The sequence below is a fragment of the Cydia pomonella genome, chromosome 1, assembly GCF_033807575.1.
Source record: "Cydia pomonella isolate Wapato2018A chromosome 1, ilCydPomo1, whole genome shotgun sequence".
Taxonomy (NCBI): Eukaryota; Metazoa; Arthropoda; class Insecta; order Lepidoptera; family Tortricidae; genus Cydia; species Cydia pomonella.
Window position 1 is genome coordinate 18,514,626 of NC_084703.1, and position 18,789 is coordinate 18,533,414.

General features: G+C 35.5%; 1 protein-coding gene across 1 annotated transcript in view; it reads left to right on the top strand.

The window, feature by feature from the left end:
- Positions 1 to 9,130: 9,130 nt before the first annotated feature.
- LOC133517498 (uncharacterized) overlaps positions 9,131 to 18,789 on the top strand; it is a 126,709-nt gene continuing 117,050 nt past the window's right edge. The window contains exon 1 of the mRNA XM_061850835.1: positions 9,131 to 9,316. The gene's annotated coding sequence lies outside the window, so the exon portion shown is untranslated. The remainder of the gene's footprint in view (positions 9,317 to 18,789) is intronic.

The following is an 18,789-nucleotide window of genomic DNA, read 5'->3' on the forward strand; positions in this document are numbered from 1 at the left end:
GTTTTTTTAAAATCCTTTCAATATTTGCCAAATGCTATGTGTAATAGAATGAGCGAAGAAAAAGCGATAGATAACATTCGCAAGCCGAAGCAAATAACATTATCAATTCCATATATTAGTGCTATTGTAATTCATTTTCTGTGGTAGTGCACGTAAATAACGGACACGGACGCCCAACTTGCCAATACCAGCAATATCAATTTATCGATTAACTGCTTGATGCATTATTACATGTGCCAACATGATATGAACTATATGATAATTGAATACCGCTTCTTCATACAAACGTAGTCCCCATTTTCCTCTCTGGGTATTTATATTATTGAATAGTCATAGAGGTACGATAAGTATAGATATGAAATGGTAGAGCCGGCAGATGACGAGATGCTCTTATGGAACTTTCAGTAGTTGTAGAGAAAGCGCTATGATTGTCCAGAAACTGTGTCACAGTTTCATTTTTTTTTATTCCCCACCGTAAATTTTAGTATGGCTTATGGTGAGCAACATATAACCTGTCAAATTACGTAGGTTGTTTTTCGTATGTTGTCACGAGTTGTTCAAACGTGTTTTTAATTTGGCGCATTGCTTATGTTCTGTCCCTTACGGGCGCAAGCATATAGCACACCTAGTTGATCCTACCATCTGTGTGAATGGTAAATTGTAAACCAAAGTGAGATGGTTATTTTCACCAGAGTTAAACACTACTTTTCATATGAGGAAAGTCCACAGTCGAACACAAGAAATGTAGGTTATGACTGGAATTAGCACCATTTACATTTTGATCGGTAAAAAATTCTAAAACCGTAAACAATCCGGGCGGCGAATAGGGGAATTTTCGGTAATACTCGAGCGTGGCAGTTTAAGATATGAGAGATACCTTAGACCTAATAGAACAACCTTGTAAAGTATTTAGCTCTATATGTAGTGACGCGCGCCTAGGATAGACGATCAGATTAGTAAAAAAAAATCGATAGTCTGAAATACTCGAGCGCGTCAGATTAAGATATTGGGGGTTGATTTTAGTGTTTTAAGACTAAATTTAACTAATCTGACGATAAGTCCTCGACGCCGCCGAGTTATAGGGTCGCGAACTTGTAAAAAAAAAACGTCAATCCGGCATTCTCGAGCGCGATTTTTTTTATTTTTATTTTGAAGAATATAATCTAAAACTTACTAAAAATACAAAATCTGCCGGTTTCCGCATGACCGGAAGTGTGGAGGAGCCATTTCGTCTTCCGAAAAACGCGTTGCGGCATATAAGTCGCGAACGATACATTTTACAAAAAAAAAGTTTAAATGAACAAAAAAGGTAATTTTATTTTACACAAAAAAGGTCTCTTTACATTTTTGTCCAAAGTTAAAACTTTTTGACTTGAAGCATCATAAAAACTCAAACTCCCGGTTTTTGAGTATATCTCGAAAACTGAGGGTGTTAAAAAAATTGATATGAAATAACGATGATTAAATTATGTGACTTTTATTATATCTCAATTTTTTTTTTCTAAAGCTTCTCGACAATTTTCGTGGACTCGGAAAAAGTTACGCGGATCTGTATACAAAAGTATTATTAACATGTACAGTTTCATGTACTTATGTATATTATTCAATAGCCTGTTGATCCTCAAATTGTTTTTTGGACGTACCGTAAGCAAAACGAAGTGAAGAATTGAAGCAAAAAAGAGGAATTTGCCATAAACGTGTAAAACAGACTGAGCGCTTCGCGGAAATATATTTTTAAATCATTTCATTTTTTTATACAATAAATAATACAATTCGTACTACATTTCATCTACATTTACGTTGGTTGCATCTATCGCTTTATTGTCATTCTTAAAATCCCCGTTTTATCAAGGAGAAAGAAAGGAAAAAAAAGAAACCAAAAAACCTTTTTCGGTCAGATTAAGAGAACCCACCAACATTTTTGTCAGATTAAGAAAATATGCTTTCAGGATACCGAGATAAACCTCCCCTATGAAAATCTGACGCGCTCGAGTATTTCAAAAAAACTATTTTTTTTTTTTTCAAAAATTCATCGTAACTTATCGTCACGCCGAAATCGTCAGTTTTTTTAAAGGGAGCTTCCTTGGGGCCTACTTAACACCCCTTCCGAAAATCTGACGCGCTCGAGTAAATTTTTTTTTTTTGCATTTTTGACTAAGTACTTTATATTCCTACCCCCACCACGCAAACCGGCAGATTAGTATACCGTTGTTATCAGAGGCACTTGGGGCATACGTAGTATGAATATCTGACGCGCTCGAGAATGCCCAAGTAACTGTTTTTTTTAACATTTTTGAAAAACCGTACACGCCAAACCCACCGCTAAAATGGTTTTTACCATACGAGCTTTTCTTTTCGAAATTATTTTATCTTTCGATTTTGATAGGTCTCGACGGCGCCGTTGAATTACGCCATTTAGCTACCTCGCCTCCCTAACTATAATGTATACGCGACTTAAAAAAAGGGTAACTGCATGAATAAATGAATGTAATGATGATATTTGAAACATTCGCTGTCATTTATATTGATTTATTAACAAATATTTAAGTTTATTTCATACATTTAAATATGAAATACTAGTACTCTAATTTTTAATAATGCAATGCAATTAACATTTAATTTCGATAATACTTGGTAGCTATGGTTTCGATAATGTGGAAGCTAATATGAGAGCTATAACTGAATAATATGGCATACATGGCTGTTAGCTGTTGCTCGAAGTACAAATAAAAAAAATACTTTCCGCCCTAGGGTGGCAATAGAACATTGTGATACAAGTGTGCTAAGTTGATCATTGCTCACGAGGCGATATTGTGCGCGCGAGCTGCAAGCGAGCGCGCAATAAGAAAGCCGATGTGTGTAATGACTATAGCACGAGCGTTACATACGACGTTTTTCAACACACTTGCGAGGAAAAATAAAAACTTTCATATTAATGAAATTTTAATTGTTAAATCTGTTAGTATAAATAAGTCTTGCATCTGTCATACTGCCTGCCGCCCCGCGTCCAGTCCACTTTGTAAAATCTACTCGATCAATTTAAGAAGGCTCCGTTTCCATAGGTACATATTATTAGCAATCAGTTACCTTCTTAACTCAGTCGGATAATATAATGAAAAAGCACGAGTTTTATAATATACTGGAAAAGCACGCGTGTTTAATATCTAGGATTATTAGCCAAAAATCGGTGGAATAAAAATGCCGTTTTGAGCAAGTGTGTTGAAAATTAAATTTACCACCCGACTATCAGCCTATGAAAGGTGAAGTTTCCGAATAGAAGAGATAAAAACAATATTTTTACACAATCAAATAATATATATTGACCATAGGTATGCGTCTAGGGAATTCGGATTCAGATTTTGCTCTATAAAAACCGTCATTTAGAAATATAGGAAGAACACATTTCAACATTTCTGGCTCGAATCAGCCTATGAAAGGTGAAGTTTCCGAATAGAAGAGATAAAAACAATATTTTTACACAATCAAATAATATATATAGACCATAGGTATGCGTCTAGGGAATTCGGATTCAGATTTTGCTCTATAAAAACCGTCATTTAGAAATATAGGAACAACACATTTCAACATTTCTGGCTCGTCGAAATGTAGGCATTGGACTTCCCCACGCGGTGATCGGGTGAGCACTGAGATTCATAAAGGTACCAAATTCCGGTTTTATATTTATTAAGGTACTGTGGGCGATAAAATCCTTCCATCCATATCAATCTCGCAGTCCGCCAAGGCTCCTGAGCACCTTCCTGTTCAGTATCTACGATATACGAAGTGTCGGACAAAATCAGTAAAGCACGCTACCATACGGCCGTACCCTCATTGTTGCACATGCTAATGTATGCTAATATTGCTGACGCGGATGCCAGACAGAGTTAGGAGCCCGTCGGAGTAGAAATCCACGAATTAGCACAGATAAAAAGTGACCACAGCCTCCAGTGCCCAGGACAGGAATCGAAAAGCAGCATTTATTTATACTGGTGTAATCGTTAATAGTTATTGCAGAGGCCGTGATTTTGCAATACTTGGATGAGTTTCGATTTCACATCAAAAACGTCAAAAACAATTTCCCTCTTTAATTATTATTCTAAAGTCAAAGGCACAACTTATTCTGCTATTCAGTACCATTCAATATTTATTCATTCAATATAAATACAATAAAGTACAGGTCAACGACCTCGTTTTTGCAAAAAAAAGATGTAAAAAAAGGAAATTTTTGGACACAATATTTAATGATTGTTATATATATCATGCCGGAAATAAACTATTGAAAACGTATTGTAGTCAAATCAAAATAGTGTCGTGTTGTTTTACAGGTACCATATCGTTGCTATACTTACTCAAACGCGTATCTGATATACGTATGTAATATATAGATACGAGTACTTACTCTGAGAAAGGTGGTCCGCCGTAACGTCTGTCAAGAATAGGTATGAGTAAGAGAGAGAGAGAGAGAGAGAGATATGCTGACAGGACCAGGGTCGCGGTCCGCTCCAAAGAGCATATAATCACTACGTGGTCCGCTCCGCCTGTTTATTATAGTTTTTAACCAGGGGCCTATTTCTCGTACGTTACAAGTCTTGTAATACAAGTGTGTATCTATGTTAACGCTTGTATTTCAATATTTTTTACAAGTTTCCGTTTCACGTAAATGTATAATTATTACAAGAGCGGGGATAAAAGAGTTTTCACAAGTGTTGTTGTTTCACAAGTTGACAAACACTAGTAGATATTATATACTAAAATAGTAATTTCGTTTCTCAAAAGCTGTACTTTATACCTACTTGTAGCTTGTGACTTATCACGAAATAATGAGGAGTCTCTACTGCTAATATGCGTATTTGGTAAAAATCGATTAATAAATAAATGAAGATATTGCATTTTTAAGATCTCAAACGTGTAAGTTTTGAATGCACTTCGTTAAAATCAGTAATATTATTTAAATTTAGCTTTTATTCTCCAAAAAAAAAAACAGTAAACTCATTCCTATGAAATTATTATAATTGGGAAAGAACCAGTAAATGACCAATAACATAATAATTTTGTAACGAATTCACCCGTATTATAAAAAAAAAACTGACCCACCCTGAAGCTTGTAAACATTCATAGAGAGACTGACGAAACTGAGTTGGATTTTACACTTGTAATTGATATTTTTGAGAAACGCTTTTCATTACTACTTGTATTATTATACGCTTGTATATTCCGAAAACACAAGTCAGCCATTTTGTTGAGGACGAGTTGATGAGATTGTTTGTCACCTAAGTTCAGCACTTAGTAATATAGCACTATGTAGCACTTGTAGTAATCATTCCTACGAGAAACAGAATTAAAACACTTGTACAATGAAATTTTAAATGTAAGCTTGTAACGTACGAGAAAAAGGCCCCAGGGGGCCTTCCGCGAAAACCGAAATTCGCAAATTGCGGGAATCTTTCTCTTTTACTCTTAGTAAGACGTAATCAGAGTGACAGAGAAAAATGCCCGCACTTGACGAATTTCGATTTTCCCGGTAGCCGCCCAGGGCGCTTGTCACTGAAGCGTACATTAGAGAGAAACATATTATTTTTTTCTTACGATAGTATTATGGAGCTTGTTAAAGACGAGCCTACCGCTGCTGCCACTCTTAACTCCTTTATACATTGGCAGAATCATAAACACCTTGATGGAGCCATAACACGAAAAATTGATTGATCTCCATGTATAAAATATCGTCGCTATATACTTAAATAACACTAAATCCTTTATATGTGGACACGTGCAGAGGGCCTGTAGTTCGAAAATCCTTTATCATCTAATTTTCACGGAAACTCAGGAACGTTTTATGCTATTTTAGTCAGTCTCAGTCATTGATATAAGTAAAAGGGGTAGATATGTGACGTTAATAGTTGACAAAACTAAAATCTGGTCCAGCACCCATACATTTACAAATACTACACACCATTATAATGTACATGTGCACAACGAGCAACAAGGATAACCAAATATAGTTAACAGTGCTGCGCAAGCGAGACCCCTATATTTTGCGTATTCCTCGAGGTGCAACAGAGAAAAACTAATAACATTATACAAATGTGTAGGCGAGACGTACATACTTCTTACATTGTCGTCTTAAAGTGATATTAAATCATTTCGATTTTTAAAAAATATCAATGATTTGATATTACCTAATCTTAAACCGTCTCTCTCAAGCAAATATCTGAGCGAGCGAGTTACACTGAGATTAATATCAAATTATTGACTATCATATTTTTAAAGCATGAAATTGACCCTCGTTTTTTACTTCTGAAACCCTGGTCGACTATTCACTATGTTCAACTAACGTGTCGCCTCGAGAAAACCAGTATAACGATATGATCTCAGTTGATAGGGATCTCGAGGTTTCAGGGTTTCACTTCTGATGGTTTTTCGGAAAAGACAGGTACGCTTGACAAGAGACAATATTGTAATCACTGGTAATTCGTAGTTACTCCTGGTATTTATATATTCCAATCGTTCACCGAGCGCACGACTCAAGAGAACCAATATAAAAGTGTGAACCTTGTTTATTCATAGCTACGATACGTATACGGATTCACTTATATTGGACAAGTTGTAAGTCATGGGAATAAGCGCCTTCAACGGCGGTCTTTATTAGGTAGCGTCAGGAAACAAATATTTATAGAATATATACGAAATTAAAATAAATAGGCACTTTATTTATTTTATGGAAAACAATTATTTTTTCGCTAACACACTAAATAAAATATGTAAAACCGTATGTATTTTATATGTAAAACCGATAGTTTATCTATACAATTAAAAAAAATATGCGTAGAGGGCGGTATAAAAAGGAAAATTATTATGTATGGAGAGAAAAAAAATGTATCAAAAACGAAACCGAACATCATTTTTAATTTTCACAATTCAACGCTAGGCATTTCCACTGCTGCGGCTCGTTTTAAAATAGAAACAAGTTAAAGTTTTTTCTCTAAACATAATAGTTTTAATTTTTTTAACGTTCATACTCATTTTTAGTCAAAAAAATTGCAAAAAGTTATATTTTTTTTAATCATTCCCTATCGAAGGCGAAATTAGCAATGTCCCACTTTTTCGATGTCGATTTGAGACGGCAGCGTGCCTTTACATTAGAATGTTCAATTTAAAGTATTCGTTCTGATTTTCATCGTTTTCATTTTCATCACCTTAGTTGCTCTACAAAGAGGACAAATTAAAACAAATACTCAAACGGTAAATACGTAGTTAGGGAGTTTCGTTCTGTTTATAATCAGCAGTTCCACTACACTAATTGCCAGTTTTTGGATGAAAATGCTTAATTTGTAAACAAAAACCACAAAAATCACTATAGGTATGTGTACCTATAAGACTTTAAGTGTTCCCTCAATTCTTCATGGATTCCATCATTAGAACTTTGAACCCGGGACGGGACCATCGGCTTTATAGGCAGGGTCACTGCTCACTAGGCCAGACCAGTCATCATACATTTTACTTGACAAATAAAAGAGATGATTATTATTTATTTCTTTTGTTTATGATAAAAGGTTAAATTTGATTGATCTAATAGATATCTGTTCTAAATATTTTTACACAGTTTTCAACATACATAAATACATCTTAAAACTACACTATAACTCGCATATTAAAATTGTAAATCGAGCTCTCGTTAAAAAATGTTGTCCATAGTTTTCCTATTGTTGTACAAGTACTATTTAGTAATTTTTGATGGACTATTCCCGATATTTGGATTTCAAGTTAATGCAAGATATTGTTTTAACAATACTATCAGAAAAACTGAATTTTTGGTTAACAACCGGTTATTCGTATATTAAAATAAAAACCGGTTACATTCTATAGTTTCAAGGAATAGGAGCACATGATTTAAAAAGTTGCATTATTTATAAAAAAAATTGCTGACTCTACAATGCATGAAGTGGGCAGGCCTACTTGACACTCGGATAAACGTGTTACTCACATGGGTAATGCATTATTTAGCTGTCGCGCTCACTCAATAACAAGGAAATTTTTAATTTTATTTAGAAAAAAATATGGTTTCAAATGTTATAACAGTACTTACGAATGAAAAGTAATACCGTGAGCTTTGTTTTTGTGCTTGGAGCTATTGAAGCACTGGAAAAAGGCGCAACACGGCATTCTTTGGCAATATTTTATCGAATTTGATGACAATGTTGACACTTCAGCGTCACCCGTACGACTAATTCAATATAGGTCCCGGAACCTATATTTTGTGGCTCACGATCGAGCGCCTGGTACCTCATCTACCCCTATTACGTACATCAATGGTCTCAGTACAAAAAGTACTGACGTTGACTGAAGTTGCATGACAATTACGAACGTTTCCGAGAAATTACGATGGCAGTGGATTATGCACTACATCTGTGTATCGTAAATATATGGAAGGTAGAGTTATGGAATAGAATCACCATATACCAAAAAGTGTCCGACAAAAAACCATAAATAGGTGGCGCTATAATACCTAGAATCATAGACAGAGCACTTCACTCCGTCAATAACGCCTAGGTTCTTAGCTACTCTAGCGCTACTGTGGAGAGATTTGGAACTTATTTGTAGCTGACAGCTGGACTCTTGCAACAATTCTGCCTAAGGAATTTCTGTTCCTTGCCTCTACCTTCCATACGTAAATACAAATGTGGGTGCGTGTGTGTGGTGTGTGTGCGGCAATGGTGACAGCTTGCTTTGACTTCATCCCATGAGGAAAAAAAATCATGTCTGTGACAATCTTCTCTTCTATGTGTAAACCACATAAGTATGGAAGGTGGAGGTAAGGAATGAAATCCCCATGTACCAAAAAGTGACATCAAAAAAACCTTAAATAGCCCGCTACAATACCTAGAATACTTGAAAAAAAAATCAAATCATAGACAGCGCACTTCACTCTGTCAATAACGCCTAGGTTCTTAACTACTCTAGCGCTACTCTGAAGAAATTTGGAACTATTATTTATAGCTGACAGCTGAACAGTTGCAACAGTTCCACCATAAGAGCTTTCACTCCTTTTAATTCCACACTCCATACACGTCAGGCTTCCGTTTTTTAGTCTATGGTATACTGTAATCTGTATTAGCTAAGTGACATCAGATCAGTTGTCAACGGAGTGTTTCGTATGAGTGATTACAAAATTTTATATTTTTTTATCAATTATACGTATAGCATATACTAATTAGAACGTGTGAAAAATAGTACTTTAAATTACTGTGGTTATTTAGTTTGTGATGGATCGGATCATTTGCTATCATTAAGTACAGTGGTTGACATTGATGTGTTTACGGTTCGTATTGTAATAATTAATTCGTTACGTCTCCCTAATAGTTATAAGTCCGCGTAGTATCAGCTCTGTTCAGGTAGTTTGAAATTAATATCTTATATAATATCTATTCGTAGTCACGCCCTTCTTCTATGACGCCTGTTACTGCACCCTGCATGGAACAATCAAAGTTTGTGGATGTGGATTCCAATGCTCTAATCAATCAAGATCAATGGCAAATTTGTTCAACTAACACTACTAAGTTTGCTTGATTGTATTACCTCAAGTTTAGTAAATTCATGTTACTACATCATTTTCTGGTAAAGGATTCTGTGCAATATTCTTTGTCTTAAGCTTAAATTCACTATTTGTATAAGAATACTACCTATTTAAATGGGCACACATCTAATGATAGATACATAGATAGTCTATAGGCAATCTTATATTATTAACAGATGTTGAATCCATAGGTCACAATATCTGCTATAATTTGTATTTAGTTGACACTTCATGGATAACTTGAGATATTTGGATGTTAGAAATTACCCCTATCTTAAACTATTATTCGTATATAGAAAAACAGGCAAATGTTTTTTTACTAGGTAGTTAGACAATTTTATATTGAAGCTTAAAAGGATAGTGGATGCTTCTCCAATTTCACAAAAGAATATTTTTTTACGCAATTTGATGTTAATTGTTGATAATTGACCGCTTATGACCGTTGGTGGCCTAGCGGTAAGAGTGGGACTTTCAATCCGGAGGTCACCAGTTCAATCCCCGGCTCGCACATATGAGTTTTTCGGAACTTAATCATTTGATATTTACCAGCCGCTTTTCGGTAAAGGAAAACATGGTGAGGAAACCAGGCTAATACCCAATCTCAACAAGGCCTAGTTTACCTACGAAGGTCAGATGGCAGTCGCTTTTGTAAAAACTAGTGCCTACGCCTAATCATGGGATTAGTTGTCAAGCGGACCCCAGACTCCCTAGAGCCGTGGCAAAATGCCGGGACAATGCTAGGAAGAAGAAGAATTGAATCTTTATGACAGTGAAGTGTTAATCAACCAACGGTAAGCACCGATTTTGGTTGAAAACAGTAATTAAGGCTTGTACCACAGATTATATAATAGTTTTTACGAACACTTATCTCTCAAAGAAAATGCAAATACCCACCGTTTTAATACCTACACAAAAATACAATGGAGTGAACTTCTACGCGCCGCTCCCCGCACCCGCGCACCGGCACTAGGGTTGCTGATGCTTGGAAATGATTTTACTAATAAGTACCTGGCAGAATACCAGCGATGTAGCTTGCTGCATCATTATGCTGAGTCAGCGCCTTTTCTGTGCCACAACACATAGCGTATTAATTAACTAAAAAATGTTTTTTATTAAATTAAGATTGCATGTTTTTATTTTACACTTTTCTTTTTTGTTTGTTTTGATGCCAATGCCATGTATGTTTTGGGTATGAATAAAGAATGTATCTATCCATCTATCTACCTACTTAAACTATAGAAGATACCTACCTACTTAGGGTGGTACAAATATAAGTTAATTCTCAAACTAGTGTTAGAACTTGCCATTAGGTGTATAAAAGGATAGCGTAAAATAACTATGAGCACATTTGTCGTAAAAAATATTACATCTTTAAAGAAATTCAATACTACCTACGTAGCTTGCAAGTATGCTAATTAAAATTAATAACAATAGGTGTACTTATATTGAGAATATCTACTTAATTTTCCTATTTATCGGAAGAGCAAAAACGATATTTTTTATTAGTTTTGTTGTTTTTGCATCCATCCACACTACAAGCTGTGTTATTTGTTCGTGACGAAGACATTTCTTTCGCATACATTTTGGCATATTCAAGCGCGTGGCGACGCGACGTGCGTACGTGAGCGCGTGTGACAACCAACTGCCTTGCTTTTGTACCGTGAACGGGACGAGATTCGTAGGCATAAATCCGAGCTCGCGCGGAGAGTTCCATAGGCCTGCTGCTTGTACTAAAAAAAACTGTAAATTTCAAGCCACTGTAATTTTGTTTCTAAGCAAGATGACTACGGCATTCTTATAATACACAATACTCTTTATTGAACACCTCACATAGTTGATAATAAATGTACAGAGACAAAGACAATTTGATAGAGGTAACAACAGGCGGTCTTATAGGGAGCGTGCATGAACTGTAGGAGTGTCCGCAAGACTAGGGGAAAACGTCAATTCACTACATCTTATAAAACTACTCCAAAACTAAAAACTACTGAACGGATTTTCATACGACTTTCATCTATCAATAGAGTGATTCTTGAGGAAGGCTTAAGTATATAACTTGTTAAGGTTTTGTGTAAATTGTTTGAAATATAACGATGTTGTCGGAAAAAATCACGCTGGCTAAGAGCTTTAATCGAAAATCCTGACTAATCCGTTTGAGCTATAACAACACAATGTATGGTGGGGTTGTTTCTCATTCATAGGTCTACAAAAAAGTCCGCGATGATAAATGTCTATCTTTTAAGGATAACTTACTATACATATTCGTAACTTCTAGAAAAAGATCACGTAATATGTGGCATTTGCAAAGCTATTTACATGGATACATTATTAACAATTATCAAAATAAATACGTTTGTTATATTAAGCATTTCATACAGCTTACAATGGTCCCTTACACCATACAATTTAAATGAATATTTCAGGAGTAATCGTAAATCAAAGTTTCATTTCGAGCCATATTATTGTACGAAATGTTAAAGACGCTATCGGCAGTTAGTTCAAATTTTTACCACCTTATGCGCTGGGAGCGCTTTACTTACCCCCACCATGCACTTCGCACGGTCCCAATAATAAGAACTGTATACCTGAGTATACCAAATAACGGCGTCGTACAGGTAACCACTCCCGAAATTTGCAAAATGTTAATTATAGCTATACTATGAGTCACATGTACACGTCTTGTGTTTCATTAATTATTTACAAAAATAGTTATGTACAGAATTATAGCACCTCTTTAAAAAAGTTACGTAGTTAAATTAATAACTGTGAAAAGAAAATTCTTACATTAAACTCCGACTGTAACTTTTCCAGTGCGCAGGAGTGCTACGGTGCTACGGTGTAGCCCGTAGCAAAGTGTTCCCATTTCGTAATTTAGCCGGAGCAGCACAGGAGCCGTCAGTTTTTGGCGCGAGGCGTAAAATCTGATGTTTATTGTTCCGATGTAGCCCACAAGATGGCAGAACCTACTATGCACAAGAAAACACGTGACGTGTAAATGTACATGTATATGGTTCCGATTCAAGCCACAAGATGGCAGACCCTCCAACGCGCACGGTCCCTATCGCGATAAAAAGTATTATTATTATTTTATATATTCCAATATAAATAATTCAGCAATTGAAGCATGGTTCCATTTTTATCACTTGTCGCTATGCCCGTCACTTTCGCACTTACATACTCGTTAGAACGTGACAGGTATTGTGACAAATGATACAGAGCCGACCATCTTAGCCCTACAGGTTTTACGCTGTTCGATTTTACACCAGTAAATAGAAGACATCACCAAAAATTTATCTTTTCCAAATAGCAAGAAAATTTGCAACATCCTACATGTCTGATTTCGAAACACTTAAAATTACCTTAATGTTTTGTATATTTAATAATAAATAACTACTTTAGTATGTTTGCACTTAATCAGAGGCCTCGAAGCGGCAGATTTCTAGGAACAAGTGACCTTGGGCCCCCTCACAAAGATTGCTAATAGAATTTGCGAAAACGAAGCATATCTGTTATAACTAGGCATCGGAGTTTTTATCGCATGGTAAGACTAATAGCGAGCTATGCACTTATGGAGTCGATATTGGCAATAAAATTCAACTCATACTCATACTCATTTACTTATTTAATTAGTGATTTTAATTTTACAAGGATAAGAAATTTTGCAAACGATCGACGAAGTTTCGTAATAAGTATAATCAATACAAAAAATAGTAATTATTCTTATTTGTAATATTTACATATGTATTCAAAGACAAAATTAGTATATAACTCGTTAAAGTTCTAGTTCTTGGTTATAAAATTAAAATCACTTATTAAATAGATGAATGAGTATGAGTATGAATATGAGTTGAATTTTATTGCTACCCTCGACTCCATAGCTCGCTATTAGTCTTTCCATGCGATAAAGACTTTTTTTAAAAAGCTCATTATTCTCACCAAGAGCGTTTACATTTTGTTTTAAGTATTGTATTTTTTAAATTGAATCTATGTGTCTTAGTGCAATACTTAAAGAACTTGTGCCAAGAAACTTTGTTTCTTGGGGTTAGCTACTCATAATTGAATTGAGAATTATATTTCTCCATTAAAACAAGAAAAAGCATTGGTTCAAGAGTACGTTACTCAATGTGAAATATGATATTATTTATATTTAGAGCTGAAATCTCTTAGCGCCAAGCTTAGTATGTCTTGAATAAAGAATTAATTTTCTTAAACCAACATGATTTTCGTCATTCGTTGAAATGTTTGTAGTTCTAAACTTTTCAATAATCCTCTTCTTCTTCCTCGCGTTGTCCCGGCATTTTGCCACGGCTCATGGGAGCCTGGGGTCCGCTTGGAAACTAATCCCGAGAATTGGCGTAGGCACTAGTTTTTGCGAAAGCGACTGTCATCTGACCTTTCAACCCAGAGGGTTAAACTAGAGGCCTTATTGGGATTAGCCCGGTTACCTCACGATGTTTTCCTTCACCGAAAAGCGAGTGGTGAATATCAAATGTTCGTATATAATTTCCAGAAAACTCATTGGTACGAGCCGGGGTTTGAACCCGCGACGTCCGGATTGCAAGTCATACGCTCTTACCGCTAGGCCACCAGCGCTTTTGTCCTCTTTATCAAATATATTGATACTATTTTTTGTAAAATCCTCAAACCAAAGTTGCTTTTTCTTTAAAATAGCTTTGTCTCTTGACTGTATATTGACAACATCAAACCAAGAATTAATCGCTCTTGCGTAATAACTTAAGTCTCAAAGCTAAATTTTTGGTGCTTCTTCTTTGAAATACCTTTGGCTCTTGACTGTAGGTTGAAAACATCAAACCAAGAATTTATCGCTCTTGTCTAAAACCTTTTAAGTCTCAAAGGAAGATTTTGGTGCTTCTTCTTTGAAATAGCTTTGGCTCTTGACTGTAGGTTGAAAACATCAAACCAAGAATTTATCGCTCTTGTCTAAAAACTTTAAAGTCTCAAACCAAAGTTTTGGTGCTTCTTTTTAAAAATAGCTTTAGCTCTTGACTGTATATTGAAAACATCAAATCAAGAATTAATCGCTCTTGCGTAAAAACTTAAAAGTCACAAAGGAAAATTTTGGTGCTTCTTCTTTGGAATTGGGTAATATTTTTGGTTTGAGGAAGAGTTACTCAAGATAAAACCGTTTTTTAAGAGCGTGCTATATCTCTTGCTAAGACATTTATTTTCTTGCGACGAATAATTAATATCTTAACTCAAATCACTACCATTCGCTTTAAAAATGTGTAAAGATAAAACTAAATAATTTTTATTCTCCTTTAAAAAATTACGTTGTTTTTAACTCAAGACTTATTTATTGGACTAAGCAATTTATTATTTTCAAGCAACCGTGCGCAAGAGAGTTTTGCGTTTTGAATTAAGATATCTTTTTTATCTGTGTAATAACTGGGGTATATCTGCGGCAAAAGTGCAACGAACGACGATGAAAGTCAGTTCAGTTCTTCGTACGAAGGTTAGGATAACTAAAGTTACAGAAAATGTGTGTTACTTAATTCTAGGCCAAGTTGAAAATCTTACAATTTCCTACGTACAAAAATCGCATTTAGTAGTTGACATAGAAATCATAGGATAGAGTAAGAGCTCCAAACGTCCTGCAGTGCCATTCTCTTAACTATTATTGGGCTCAAATCAAGTGTATTAAAAGAGAAGAATGAGAAAGCCAATAAACATTAACAATTCCAGCTGGTGACGGGGTGCGCAGGCAAATATGAAAATCGAGTCCTTAAAAACCTGCCACTCATCGCGCCAGGAAGAAGTTGTGCCTATCACACCTACAGAAAAAATAATAATTAAAAAAATGACAAATATCTAAATTAAAAGTCACTTTTTATTGTAGTTATTCTAAAAACCTTAGTTTGTTCTCAATCACATTAGATTTATTCATTTGAAGTTTACGGTTTTTTTTTTCGGTACACCCCTTATACTAGTGGCTCTGTGATCTGTGGATTTCGCAATAAGGTTCTTAAGGTTAAAAATTTTAAAAACAAAAAATACTACCCCAGCATCTTACAACTTATTGTGGAGACATGGAGAGACACACTGGAGCGAGCCGGACTACGAGTGAGTAAGGAGAACCTGCAACCTGGATGGCAGTTGTTCGAAAAGACGTGAAGGATGGAAACCTAAGACCGTAGACGACCCAGGACCGACCTGCCTGGCGGCGCATGATTAGAAGGGCCGACCCCAAGTAAAGGGGAAGGGGCCCGGCAAAAGAAGAGACTCATGTCTACAGTCCCTTGAAGCATTGAAAAAAACTAACTTGTAAGTTAACGTAAAAAAAGCGGCCAAGTGCGAGTCGGACTCGCCCATGAAGGGTTCCGTACCATTTATGACGTATTAAAAAAAACTACTTACTAGATCTCGTTCAAACCAATTTTTGGTGGAAGTTGGCATGGTAATGTATATCATATATTTTTTTTAGATTTTTCATTCTGTTATTTTAGAAGTTACAAGGGGGGGGGGGGGGGCACATTTTTTCACTTTGGAAGTTTCTCTCGCGCAAACTATTCAGTTTAGAAAAAAATGATATTAGGAACCTAAATATCATTTTTGAAGACCTATCCATAGATACCCCACACGTATGGGTTTGATGAAAACATTTTTTTTTTTTAAATTTTATGACGTATTAAAAAAAACTACTTACTAGATCTCGTTCAAACCAATTTTCGGTGGAAGTTTGCATGGTAATGTATATCATATATTTTGTTTAGATTTTTCATTCTGTTATTTTAGAAGTTACAGGGGGGGGGGGGGGACACACAATTTTTTTCACTTTGGAAGTGTCTCTCGCGCAAACTATTCAGTTTAGAATAAAATGATATTAGAAACCTCAATATCATTTTTAAAGACCTATCCATAGATACCCCACACGTATGGGTTTGATGAAAAAAGATTTTTTGAGTTTGGGGAACCCCCAAAATTTATTGTTTTTTTTTTCTATTTTTGTGTAAAAATCCTAATGCGGTTCATAGAATACATCTACTTACCAAGTTTGAACAGTATAGCTCTTATAGTTCCGGAAAAAAGTGGCGGTGACATAATCGGACAGACAGACGGACATGAAGAATCTATAAGGGTTCCGTTTTTTGCCATTTGGCTAGGGAACCCTAAAAAAGATATACGGCCGTTTATGCCGCAAAAAACGAATATTTCGACACTCAAGGGAATCAAAATGTATTTATAGGGTTAGGTACGTTCCGCTGACCTGGAACTATGAAATTCGGCAAGTCATAGCGACTTAAATAAAAATAAAATATGATGTATTTATACGGAACCGAATCACATTTGTCCGTTTTTTTTAAGAATTGGAGAAATATAATAATGTGTTATCGTATCATACATCCCCTTATACGTGTTGTAAGTATAATCTGTGACAAGAATTATCATCAGAATTCGGACAGGTTACCGCTAAAATAAATACGTCAATAGAAAAAGACACAAATTTTGAACAGTTGTGAGTTTTTGCAATTAATAATAATTTAAAATTAAAATAAGGAAGACACTGTATAAAACACGATTTTAAAACATTTTATTATATTTCTGAGTTACAACTGTTTTGTGATGATCTGTCCGAGCTATGATTTATAATATTAATCATAAGTGAGACACGATAGTCCATCCATCAGCGGATCTGCTCGTCTAGGTACGCCGTACGTACAGTTCCTTGGTTAATAGAAATGTGTACAAACAGTAATTGGTATGCGTCACTTTAAAATCGTCCACAACATCTAGTAATAGGTACTCACATTGATGTGTGCGCTTGTGTGCCTAATGGGCACCATTAATTGCCAATCGGTATGGCGCGCCGAGAAGGATGCAATTAGATATCAGATCCGGTAGAGAGTCAGTGATATAACTTTTCTGACAGATAACGGCTTCCTCGTAAGACCGCCGCATAAAATATTTGTATTGGGACCGTGCGAAGTGCATGGTGGGGGTAAGTAAAGCGATCCCAGCGCATAAGGTGGTAAAAATTTGAACTAACTGCGGATAGCGTCTTTAACATTTCGTACAATTATATGGCTCGAAATGAAACTTTGATTTACGATTACTCCTGAAATATTCATTTAAATTGAATGGTGTAAGGGACCATTGTAATCTGTATGAAATGCTTAATATAACTAACGTATTTATTTTGATAATTGTTAATAATGTATCCATGTAAATAGCTTTGCAAATTCCACATATTACGTGATCTTTTTCTATAAGTTAAGAATGGATATAGTAAGTTATCCTTAAAAGATAGACATTTAAGATCTCGGACTTTTTTGTAGACCTATGAATGAGAAACAACCCCACCATACATTGTGTTGTTATGGCTCAAACGGATTAGGCAGCGTTTTCGATTAAAGCTCCTAGCCAGCGTGATTTTTTCCGACAAACTAGTTATATTTCAACCAATTTACACAAAACCTTAACAAGTTATATACCTAAGCCTTCCTCAAGAATCACTCTATTGATATATGAAAGTCGTATGAAAATCCGTTCAGTAGTTTTTAGTTTTGGAGTAGTTTTATAAGATGTAGTGAATTAACGTTTTCCCCTAGACTTGCGGACACTAGGTTGCGTGACAGTCGTGCACGCTCCCAATACGAGCTTTTGAAGTAAGTAGGTTGTTTTAATGTTTGCCTCAGTCAGCTGAACCAGCCGCGTTTTAGTATTAACACGATATACTTAATCCTGGTATTATGAAAATCCATATCAATATTGTAAATGCGGAAGTAACTGCCCGTTTGACCGTCTGAGAGTCGGTTTTTCCGCATTCACACCTAATCTACTAATTCTTTTTTAGTGTTCCGTATAAAACTTAGTTCACGGAACTCTTATGGGATAACTTTGGTCTTGCACATCGGTTAAATGGTTGGCTGGCTACAAAATTTTGCTGCTTTACGAGTCTTAGTGTCTCTTTGTCCCATTGGATGCCTGTGTTAAAACAGAACACTAATAATAAACTTTCAAATAGTTTTCAGTGTGAACAGCCTTCTGTAATCCAATACCAGCTGTTTACGTAGAGTGACTGTTAAGTGTATTATAATACCTAGACATAATAAAAAGGTACTTCATTTATATCTATAAAGAGGTACGAGGTACTCAACCAGTAATATTAACAATAAATTATCAATAGGAGATTTTTGATAGATTCCATTAACTCCATGCAGCTGATATATTTATACTTGATAAATTTTCAATCTTATCCC